Source organism: Dasypus novemcinctus, chromosome 16 (assembly GCF_030445035.2).
Source record: "Dasypus novemcinctus isolate mDasNov1 chromosome 16, mDasNov1.1.hap2, whole genome shotgun sequence".
Taxonomy (NCBI): Eukaryota; Metazoa; Chordata; class Mammalia; order Cingulata; family Dasypodidae; genus Dasypus; species Dasypus novemcinctus.
In genome coordinates, this window is record NC_080688.1 from 6,579,959 (window position 1) to 6,592,292 (window position 12,334).

Sequence of the window (12,334 nt, forward strand, 5' to 3'; positions counted from 1 at the left end):
TGGAAAGCAGTGTAGGGAAACATCTACAAGACCTTGTAATAGGAAATGGCTTCATGAATATCACACCAAAAGCACGAGCAGCAAAAGAACTGATAGATAAATGGGACTTCCTCAAAATTAAAGCCTTCTGCACCTCAAAGCAGTTTGTCAAGAAAGTAAAAAGGGAACCTACACAATGGGAGAAAACATTTGGCAACCATATATCCGATAAGAGACTTATAACTTACGTATATAAAGAACTCCTATATCTTGAAAATGAAAAGATAGACAACCCATTTAAAAAATGGGAAAAAGATTTAAACAGAACACTTCTCCAAAGATGAAATACAAATGGCTAAAAAGCACATGAAAAAATGCTCCAAATCTCTAGCTATCAGGGAAATGCAAATCAAAACTACAATGAGATACCATCTTACTCCCATAAGATTGGCAGCTATGAAAAAAACAGAAGAATACAAATGCTGGAGAGGATGTGAAGAAATGGGAACACTCATCCACTGCTGGTGGGAATGCAGAAGGATCCAACCATTCTGGAGGACAGTTTGGTGGTTTCTCAAAAAACTAACCATAGATTTTCCATATGACCCAGCAATACCACAGCTGGGTATATACCCAGCAGAACTGAAAACAAGGACACAAACTGATATATGTACACCAGTGTTCATAGCAGCATTGTTCACTATCGCCAAAAGTTGGAATCAACCCAAATGCCCATCAATAGATGAGTGGATCAATAAAATGTGGTATATATATACAATGGAATACTACTCGGCTTTAAGAACAAATACACTACAAACACATGTGATAACATGGATGAATCTTGAGAACCTTATGTTGAGTGAAGCAACCCAGGCATTGAAGGACAAATACTGCATGACCTCAATGATATGAAATAAGCAAGCTGCCTCAGAGAGCTAGAGACTGGAAGATAGGCTTACAGGAAATCAGGGGGTGAAGAAGTATGTAAACTGACATCTACATGGGTGAAATCTATGATAAGCTGGCAGTAAGTATGTGCACAAGGAAGAGATAAAATGCGGGCATAGGGTTACCTTTGGGTGGGGCTTTGCGGGTTTGAGGGGGGCTAGGGATGGGCAGATGGGTAATATTGCCCAAGAAATTGAGGAGAGGAGGGGCAACATATGAACATAGGAGATTGTCAGGTGTTGGTTGAAAGTAAAATGCTGAGAAAACCTTTTCAAAATATAATTAGGAAAGTTACCTGTTTAAGATATTCAAAGGGGATAATCTGGTGCAGGACAGACTCCTAGGGAATATCTGAATGCTCATTTTGCCAGAGTGGGTTATACCATTGGGTAGAGACCCATATAATGAGAGTGAAGGTAGACCCACATCCTGGGGAGGACTAATGCCATCAAATAGAGGGAACTGTATCTCTCAAGAGAAAGGGTTTCCCAGGGCATTAGGGCAGTTGTGCAAGTCAAGCCCTCAACACTGTTGCAAGTATCTCTGAACATGCCTCCACAAGTAATGAAGATTGACTCTCACTGTGGGGCCAAAGGGAAGGGGGAAATAGATATTGAATAGATGGAACCAAAGTAAATGTGAGGGCCAAAGGAGTGTTTCACAAGAGTACACAAAGATGGCTATAAAACATGTAATATTACACCAAAAACATATAGGGGATGACAGACAAATAATGTAAACCATAATGTAAAACATAGGATAACTAAAAAATTTAGAAAACTGTATAGCCTAAAGTATAAACCACAATGTAAACACAAATGTCACCTTGTTTGAAAGCTATTGTCTCAATATCTGTACATTAGTTTCAGTAAATATGATATGAATAAGTTAAAAGATTATCGCTTTGGAAGGGAAAAGGTTTTATAATGGATATGTGGGAGTACTGTATATTGTATATATGAATTATGTGATCTAAGGCTATTGTGAAGAGAAGCTCAATAATTAGGAAAAAAGAAAAGAAAAAGATAGGATGTAGAATTTTTCCAAATCAATATGTATTCTATACCTAACCTTTAAACTCATCGCTATATTCCATTTTACTAGTAAGGGACCCTGACATTACATTGAGCTTCACTTTTCAGGAAGTTTTGGATCACAGAGCGGTTCAACAATGGCAGCAGAGGAATACTGGTATGGAATGTTATGGACAGGTGATATATGGATGACAGGGAGTTTTACAGGGCATGTGTCCAGGGTGCATGGAAATGTTTGAATATACTCATAGTGGAAACAATTAAAAACAACAGCTGGGGGGGTACTGGATTCCTGACCAGGGTGGGCTCTGTTGTGGTCCCTAGGGGAGCAGTGGCAGTCCCCCAGGTGCAACGGTAAGGACCAGGAAGGAATGAGGGTCCAAAAGTGAGCCCCTGATACTAATGACTATGCTTGTGAGCCTATACACCTGAAATAAGAACAAGGCCTAGAGCAGCACTGTGCCTAAGAGTTCCCTCCTGACAGCCTCTGTGTTACTCAAATGTGGCCAGTCTCAAAGCCAAGCTCAGCATGTAAATGCAATGCCTTCCCCCCAGCGTGGGACATGACACCCAGAGATGAGCTTCCCTGGCACCGAGGGATCACTACCAAGTACCAGCTGATGACATAACTAGAAAACGACCTTGAATTAAAGTTTCAATGTGGACCAGCAGAATATCCCTGTCTACATATAATAACAGGAGTTAAAAATGCTGTTTGACCTAAAGTAAGGGGGAAATGGAAAGGACAAATGAGTTCACATGGCTATGAGTCTCTAAAAAAGAGTCTGGAGGTTGTCAGAAGGATTGCTCTTATGCACACCTGAGCAGAGTCTCAGAGACAGATAAAGCAGATACAACCCCAGATATTGGTCCTTTTGAGGGCTAAAGAGACCCACGCGTTCTATGGTCATGGCAGATGGAGTTCACTGCCATGTCAGTTGGCCCATCTTTGGAGCTGGTGTTTCTGTGTGATGGAACTGGACTCAGATGGGATCTCTTTTCACAAGACTTTCATGCTACTTTACTGGAATTGTAGTTGGTGCTGGGGTTTAAGATATATCTAGGGGATCTGAATCTCTGGACTGACATTATGATAGCCTCATTGAGGTCTTGAGCCTCAACAGACTTCAGCTCCTACATTCTGATTTATTGGACTTACCCCACTCAGCTAACATGGAGTTGAAGAATGTCAGCCATCACACCATGGAGCCTAGAGTGCCTACAACTGAAAGCAGGAGGATTGCATCCAGTATCCATGTGGAATCTAAGCTCCCTCTTGACATAGATGTGGAATGGACACAACCAAGCCAAGGTCCACAGGAAGGAGGAATACAGTAAGGATTAGAGTGGACTTAACGATATCCTATTCATGAACTATTGTGGTTAATAATCGAGAAAATGTGGCATTGGTGTGGAAAAAGTGGCCATGGTGGCTGCTGGGTGTGGGGAATGGGAAGAAGAGATGAGATGTGGAGGCATTTTCGGGACTTGGAGTTGTCCTGGGTGGTGCTACAGGGACAATTGCTGGACATTGTATGTCCTCCCGTGGCCCACTGGTTGGTACGTGGGAGAGTGTGGGCTATGGTGTGGACCACAGGCCATGGGGTGCAGCGATGCCCAGAGATGTACTCACCAGATGCAGTGGATGTGTCATGATGATGCAGGAGAGTGTTACTGTGGGGGGAGTGGTGGGGTGGGGGCGGTGGGGGTGAATGGGGACCTCATATTTTTTGAATGTAATATTTTTTAAAAACTGAATAAATTGAGTAGAATTTGGAAAAAAAAAGTTGATTAGCAATAGATACATGAAGGACACATGAACCCATGTAATACGGTTTGGGTAATGGATGCTGGTGGTGGTAGCACAGTCTTGTTAATGTAATTAAACCATTGTATTGCAAATTTGAAAGTGGTTACAACAGAAAATTCTGAGTTGTTTTTATGTTATTACAATAAAACTTTAAAAATTCCATCCTGGGCTCTTACAAAAAATGGTTGACAATATTGGGATTATTTAGGAACCATGCTACCTGACTGTTGAAGCTTCCAAGAAAATATTAGTCAATCTAGATGGGCACATCTGCTAATGCTGAGATACCGACTTCAGCTATAGTTCTTAAATGATGTTGATGACAGAATTATTTTTTCTGCAAATATTTCAGGATTATCAAAAGGACAAAAAGCATTTTTCCAAAGCAAGAATATATTTTCTTTAAAGACTACATGTGTGGTGGTTTGGAGTTGGAGGTATCAAAAAAAAAAACATGTTCTTAAGCTTAATCCATTCCTGTGGTTGTGAGTCCATTTTAAGTAGGACATTTTGAAGAGGTTACTTTAGTTAAGAATTCCTATGACTGCAGTCCTTTATAAGATGAATAAAATTCAGGTGAAGAGAGAAAGCCACAGAGGGAGCAGTCAGATGCTGAACATCAAAGGGACATGGAAAAGAAAGGAGAGACCAGAAGACTGCCACTTGTCATTACATATGACAAGTTAAGGAACAAAAATAGCTGCCAAGCAGTCACTGAATCCAGTCTTTGGGGAGAAAGCATTGTACTGATGGTGACTTGATTTGGATTTTCATTTAGCCATAAAACAGTGAGAAAATACATTCCCATTACTTAAGCTTACCCATTGCATGGTATTTGCTTGAGTAGGCAAAGAAATTAAAACAGGGTATTCCTGGAGACAGCAACAAGTTTGTTTGTACCCAGGGCCTGGAATCCCTAGTATTTCCTAGTCACATCCATGGCTCTGATTTTCTGAGAGGAGGAACATTTCCCCATGACCTTCCTCAAAGCTGCCATCACTTCTTTATTCCTCAAGCTGTAGACGAAGCGGGTTGAGCAAGGGGGTGATGATGGTGTAGAGGGCAGATACGACCTTGTCTTTCTCTGTTGTGTAATATGGAGGGGGTAGAATATTGATGTAGAAGGATGTCCCATAGAAAATGCTCACCACGATAATATGGGAGGAACAGGTAGTAAAAGCTTTGTGCGGGCCCTCAGCAGAGTTCATTTGATGAACAGTGATCAGGATCCATGGGTAGGAGACAGATAAGGGGATGAGCAGCATCAGCACACAGCAGGCGTATATTAGGGTCCCGTAGAGGGAGGTGTCAATACATGATAGCTTCAGCACAGCTGGGATCTCACAGAAAGAAGTGATTGATTTCTTGGGACCTACAGAAAGGGAAACTCAGTGGTGGTGATCAGCATAAATGCATCCAAAAAGCAATTAACCCAGGAGCCCACAACCATAGACAAGCAAATCCTGCCATTCATGAGGAGAGGGTTGCACACAGCTACAAATCAGTCATAAGCCATGAAGCCCAGCAAGAAGCATTCCCCTCCAAAGAGGGCCACATAAAAGAATATCTGAACGGCACAGCCTCGGAAGGAGATGGTTTTTTCCTCAGACAGAAACTCTTGCAATATCTTGGGGATCGTGATGCAGATATACACTGTATCCATGATGGAGAGCTGGCTGAGTAAGAAGTACATGGGGAGAGACATGAATCCATGTGTATGAGCAGGATCATGACCATATTGGCTGTTACAGCCACCACAAAGATGGAAAAGACCACCGTAAAGATAAGCTCAGGGAACACAGGCTGGAAGATGAGTCCAAAGAGGATGAAGTCAGTTGAGTTCTTAAAAATTGCCTGCATGTCCATGGCACATGATAGCTCCTACAATTTTGAAGGCAGAAGGTTATTTATTTAACAATCCAGTATTTAAGAATGGTCCATCATGAATACTGTGCCAGAGCAGTGTGGACTAAAAGAAAGAACAGGTATTTTGGATCATAGTCTTTTGAATCTTATTTCCAATATTAATTGTATGATTCATATTAGAGAGAACAATCTCAAAACATATCATCATCTGTGAAAAGTTCATATAAAATCTATATTGCTATGGGCTGAAAGAGAAAAAAAGAAAGGAAAAAAAAAGAAAAACATAAAGTACCAGGTTCAAAGTCTGTTTTATTTTTATTGTGAATCCTATTCTGTATGTATTTGCTAATCTTACTGTTGAAAACTTTCTGAGATTTGTAGCTGTGCTATATCCCCCACATTTCCTTGCAATCTGCATCTATATGGAAATTTAATTTAAATTGTTCTTCATCATTAAAAGTTTCACACAATTAGGATCATTCAAAGTCATCAAATTGTGCTTAAATAAATTGAAAAAAATAAATGGGAAGTCAATAAATATAGGTAATGTTAACTTGTTGGTCTATTCTTGTTTTTAAGAGTTGGACTGAGCCTAGAGTGATTACAACTGAAAATGGGAGGATTGCATCCAGCATCCATGTGGAATTTGAGCCTCCTCTTGACATAGAGGTGCAATGGACACAACCAATCCAATGTCCACATAGAAGAGGCGGTATTGGATTGAGAAAAGTGGACATGGTGGACGATGGGTATGGGGAAAGGCAGGAAGAGATGAGAGGTGGAGGTGTCTTTGGGACATGGAGCTGCCCTGGATGGTGCTTCAGAGGCAATCACTGGACATTGTAAATCCTCACAGGGCCCACTGGATGGAATGGGGGAGAGTATGGGCCATGATGTGGACCATTGACTATGAGGTGCAGAGGTGCCCAAAGATGTACTTACCAAATCCAATGGATGTGTCATGATGATGGGAACGAGTGTTGTTGGGGGGGGAGAGGGGGGGTGGGGGAGCGGGGTTGAATGGGACCTCACATACATATTTTTGATGTAATATTATTACAAAGTCAATAAAAAAAAAAAGAGTTGGACTGGTTAAAATATCAGGATTTACAAGGTGTGACTTCTTTTATTTCAAGATCACAGGCTGCTGTGGTTCATTTCTGTGATTCAAATGAAGCTTATGTTTTAAACATGGATTACATTGTTAAATTGATTGTCTTAAAAGAATAAGTTGGATGTCATAAATCTTGAATGACAAAGGCAAGGAACATTGTTAAAAGAGCAGGGCTTAGAATTCATCATTGTGCAATATGTTTTAATTAATACTCTGGAGCCTGTCAAAATTGTATGATTTAGTACTGCATTATATAATTCAACAATTGTTTAAATTTCTTAGTATTGTTCCATCAAAGGTTAGGGCAATTTCTCTAATGGAGTGACATCCTGAGCATATCACTATATATTACCCTATGAGTCCATTCTAGGTGATATTACTTTTCCTCACATTTCTTTTCCTACCATGCTGCTTATTCTTCATTTTTATAAGTAAGGGTGACTCTAGATGAAAATAAATTCTTGACTATAGAGGAAAAAAGACATAATATTATTAAAGAATCCTGAGAAAATTGAAATGAATTTTCATTCATTTTATCTTTTAGGACTACAGATGCCCATCTCTTTGATATGTTTGGGAATACTGAGAGATAAATTGTCGATTATTGTTTCCTTTTTATAATTACTTAACATAGTGTGGCTCTCACAATTTCATCAAGAGGATTAATGAAGAATCCTATTTCTGTAAAATATATTAGCCACAAAAAATGTAAATATTCCTGGATCCTTTGGTTGCACAGGAGACAAATATATGGTCTCTGAAGCCACCAGAAAGAATTCTCCTTCATGTTGAAACCATAATTATAAGTAATAAAAGGACTTCTTTTTCCCTTCTGAGTGTTCTTCAAAACTGAATTTGAACAATAGAATCTCCTCAAAGTATAAAAAAAAAACAACAAAATACAAAATACATCACCCCCCAAAAGCATCAGTTTTCTCCTGGTTTATGCTGAAATACAAATGTTTTATATCTTTTCAGTTTAGAAATAAAAGAAACAAATGCCTAGATATTTCATAAACCATACCTAAATGTTAAGGATTAACATCTGATAAACTTGATTAAATTCAGCAACTTTTGATTTCTTTAATATATAAACGATTTCATCCTAACAGCCACAGCTCTGAATCATAGGCCAAGAGACTGTCCTTAAAGTTAAAACTATGCTTAAATGGGTTTCTGCAATAATTGCTTATAAAGTAAAATATTTCTGCCAGCAAGCAATGTTTTATTTTGATTAAAGATATTTACTTTTTTTTCACTTAAATACACAATTGGAATTAAAATACAAACTGATAGTGTCAAATCAGCTCCTAATGATCTCTTTGAAAGTACACTTCAAAGAACAGTAATGGACAATAAATTGAAAATTCAATCAAGCTAAAATCACTTAAGAAAAGATAATATTTTGTGTCAAAATGGGCCAGAGAATTTTGATTCATAAAACCATTCATATTGGCACACACAGAGCATTCAAAAGAGGAAGCGATGTCTCATTACTTCATGTTTTTAGTTTGAGGGATGCAAACTTTTCCACTTCTTAAGTTCTATTTTAGAGTAATTTAAGTCAACTAATTCATATTTTTAATGACTCAGAGATGCAGAGAGTAAAAAAAAAAACAAAACAGCAAATTGTTTTCAGGTCATAGTGTGTGTGCTCACGTATGCTCATGTAAGTGTGTGAAGGGAAAAGACCATGGTAGAGGAGGAGCAGCATATGAAAGAGAGTTGAACAAAGAGGCATGATTTAATTTCTCAGTGACTCAAATATATACAATCTAACATGACACATACTTGAGGAGTGTAATGTTTTAACATGTGATAGTTTATATTACAAGTAAACAGTTCTATTAATGTCTACATTATGGACAAAATTATATGTTATAAGCTACTCCTTTTTTGTGCAGGCTCCCAGCCAGAAATATTAGCAACCATGTTGGCATTATTACTTCACATATGTATAGTTTTTTTTTTCCCACAAATACAACAGTCTTATTTTCCTTTTCCTATTGGTAACTTTTATTTCATCATGACCATTCTCCACTGATCAAAGCTGTTACTAGAGTACTCCTAGAAAAAAGAAAAAGAAAAAAAATCCTTTAGCTGTATAGTGTGAACCCAAAGGTTTTCTGCTGTTCAAAGCAGAGGATACCCTGACCCCCAGGACTGGATATATCATCACACAGTAATGCCACACAGTCACATGGCTAAGTTATGTGGAGTGGAGGAAAAAATCCATCCAAGATGTGACAGGCACTATGATTATAAGCTTAGGGTCTCTGGTGTCTTTACATCTGTATTTGGTTATTGGAAGGGATGGTGAAATTGGGGAGACACAATGATCTTGCCTATAGGCATTGACATGGAAAAGTAAGGAAACCTAGGGGGATATGTGTGTAGCAATGGTAGCTCATAGAAGCTTTGTTTTCAGGACCTGAGAACTTTCTGAGAGAATCCACAGAAATCTAGGCACAGTGTGTAACCCACATAGCAACTTGTAAGAAGAGTCCTTCTATTGAGGTCAGTTTACATTCTACCAGAAGAAAATGATCTGCCCAAGATCAAGATCATTCTGATCAGTGCTTTGTGATACTCTTTTCCAAGGCATCCGGCATTACTAGATTATGAGAACAAAGCTGCAAGTGTACTTGAGGTACCCTGTAGCAATAATGCTGTTAATCAGAAATGATTTCTTCCATCTGACACTTCCTTTGAATGATTACAATGCCTTCAAAAGGAAATTTTTTTCCATTAAATTTTTAGAGATAAAATGCTTCCATTGTAAACACAACCTATGTTCAAGGCACTGTTCCAAGTATTAACACCTCCCACTATCATTAAAGAGTATACAAAGGGATTGAGAAATACAAAACATACATAAAATAATGGTCATTAAAGAAGGTTATCTTAAGTCTAAAATGCAGATTTTTGGGAGGACAAAAATACCTAACATTGGGGAGATTTGAAGTCTTTTAGCAGAACATGTACAGTAATAACACATTCAACTATCCTTTGTGGAACCTCCTCATTAGACCAGGAGATGACATGCACAGAGGTGTTAAGCAGTCTTTTTCAAAGGCCCTACAGAAGTTCTTTATCTTTTATTGGCTGAATTACTTCTCCAGACATCTGTTTATTGAAGGTATAAGAAAAGAGACTGTACCATTAATAAAAAATACCATACAGCTCAAAGATTAATAGATTATTTTTTGCTGCATGAGGAAAATATGGTCAAGGGATGCATATTGTGGAATATCTGCTTTGTGAAAGTTTGTAATGAGAAGAAAATTATAGATGTGGAAGACTGGGACCTGAGCCTCAGCAGAGTTGCAACACACACTCTCTGGTTGGTTGGACTTACACAGATCACCTAACAGGGAGGTGATGATGGTCAGCCATCACACCAGGGAATTGAGTGCCTACAACTGCAATCAGGAGAATTGCATCAAATAGCCATGTAGGATCTAAGCCCCATCTTGATTTAGAGGTGGACTGGACATCATCACCCCACGTCCTCAAGATGGAGGAATAAAATATGCGTTAGAGTGGATCTACTGGTATTCTACTATAGAACTATTGTGACTCTAGCAATGGAAGAAATTATATCACTGGCCATGGGAGTTGCTGAAGGCAGAGAGAGCAAAGAAGAAGTGTGATGTGGGGGCATTTTGGTGACTTGGAGTTGTCCTAAATTATATTGCAGGGACAGATGCTGGGCATTATACATCCTGCCATAACACACTGAATGAACTGGGGGAGAGTATAAACTACAATGTAAACTCTTATCCATGTGGTTCAGCAGTGCTCCAAAATGTGTTCAACAAATTCTATGAACATGCCACAATGATGAAAGAGGTTGTTGATATGGGAGGAGTGCAGGGGTGGGTTGTGGGGTATATGGGAACCTCTTATATTTTTTAATGTAACCTTTTTAGTGACCTATGTATCTTAGACAAATAATAATAATAAATATATATTTTTTTAAAAGAGAGGTAAGAGAAAGAAGAGGCTGTAGTGTCCCAAAAACCAAACCGAGCAAATAAACATTGCCTTGCACCAGGTAGATTTTAAATAGAGTAAACAATCATTTCCAAGGAAACTCTGTGCTTTGGACTGATTAATTTATATCAGAGTCTTTATCTCAAATATCACACATTATGGCTAGAGACTGAAATATACTGAAAGCATATAACATTTAAAGAACTCTTAAATGTTAACTACTTGCGTTATATGACTGATACAGGAAGAAACAAGAAAAGACGGTGTCAGTTTGTTTAGCACAAAGAGCATGAGAGTAGAGATGAAAATTGGTCTGATTTTAAAATTTGAAATAAAAATGAGGACAGGATTAAGGATGGTTTTAACTAATATCAGGGAAACCTCTCAGGTAGAAATAGCAGGGCAAATAGGTGAAAACAGCGAGGGAAGTTCTAGTCCAACTGAAACTGAAAGGTCCCTTGGAGAAATTATGTGTGCAGTGTAGAGTGGACTGGATCTCCGAGTCTGAAAAGTGAAGACTAAGATATTTTTGACTCGAAATATCTGGAAACATTATGTAATAGTGAAATGATTGGGTAGGAAACTTATATGATGAAGTCATTATTGAAGAAAAAATAGGTAAAAATATAGTCAGCAGTTTAATCACAGTAGTTTTACAAATAAAATGACTACCACTATTAATAATTTGTATTTATGTGATAATAAACTGTAACAACATAACTCCTGTTCTTTCTTTTCTTTGTATATATCCACCAAACCTGCAATCTTTTGTCTATGATAAATTAGGAAAATATTTGGACTTTTTTTTTCCTTCCCCCCATGGCAAATTGGAATTCTGCTTATCTCTTTTATTTCACACTGTCGCAAATCTTCATTGTCATATATTTCCTTAGTCATCCCTTTAACATATTCTATCCAGCCATAAGATTCCTTATTTCATTAGTAAAATGGGAATGCAACTCCTTCCTCACAACCATCCCTGTCAATTTGGGATTATTTAAAGTGGAAAATTAACATACACCAACACAGAAGAAATTTTCCTTACTTCACAAAATAAAATTAGTGTTATAATGATGTAAATATATGGAAAACCATCTACATCATGAAATAGCAATGTTGGAAACACAAAGATTCAAATTCTGATAATGAATTTTTTTTTTTTAATCACAGAAACTTTTATTGGAAACAAACGAGCTGCAGCAAAGTGACACTCGGCGCACGCGGCCGGGAGGGCGAGGTGGGGGAGTCTAGGTGGGCGTCGGGGCCCCGCCAGGGCCCAGCAGATGCCCCACCCCGAGTGGGCCGCAGGCAGAAACCCTTGGGCTGGAGTGTGAAGGCCCCGGCCTTGCCAGGACAAAATACAAAAATAAACTCTGCGGTCCAGCTGCCCCTGCCTCCGGCAGTTCCTCTGGGCAGGCTCTCTCACCAGGCCCCTGCGGTCCAGGCCAGCCGCAGTGTGGGCAGCAGGGGCCTGGGGCGGTGAGGTGGACAGGCACAGGCTGGAGCCAAAGGGCTCGCGGACGAGGCCTCAGGTGTCACAGCTGTGGGAGCAACTGGGTCTGGCCAGCAGGGGGGGCCCAGGCCCCT

At 39.0% G+C, this 12,334-nt stretch overlaps 1 pseudogene; it reads right to left on the reverse strand.

The window, feature by feature from the left end:
* Positions 1-4,687: 4,687 nt before the first annotated feature.
* Positions 4,688-5,637, reverse strand: LOC105747011 (olfactory receptor 2T2-like; annotated as a pseudogene).
* Between the last annotated feature and the right edge of the window lie 6,697 nt (positions 5,638-12,334).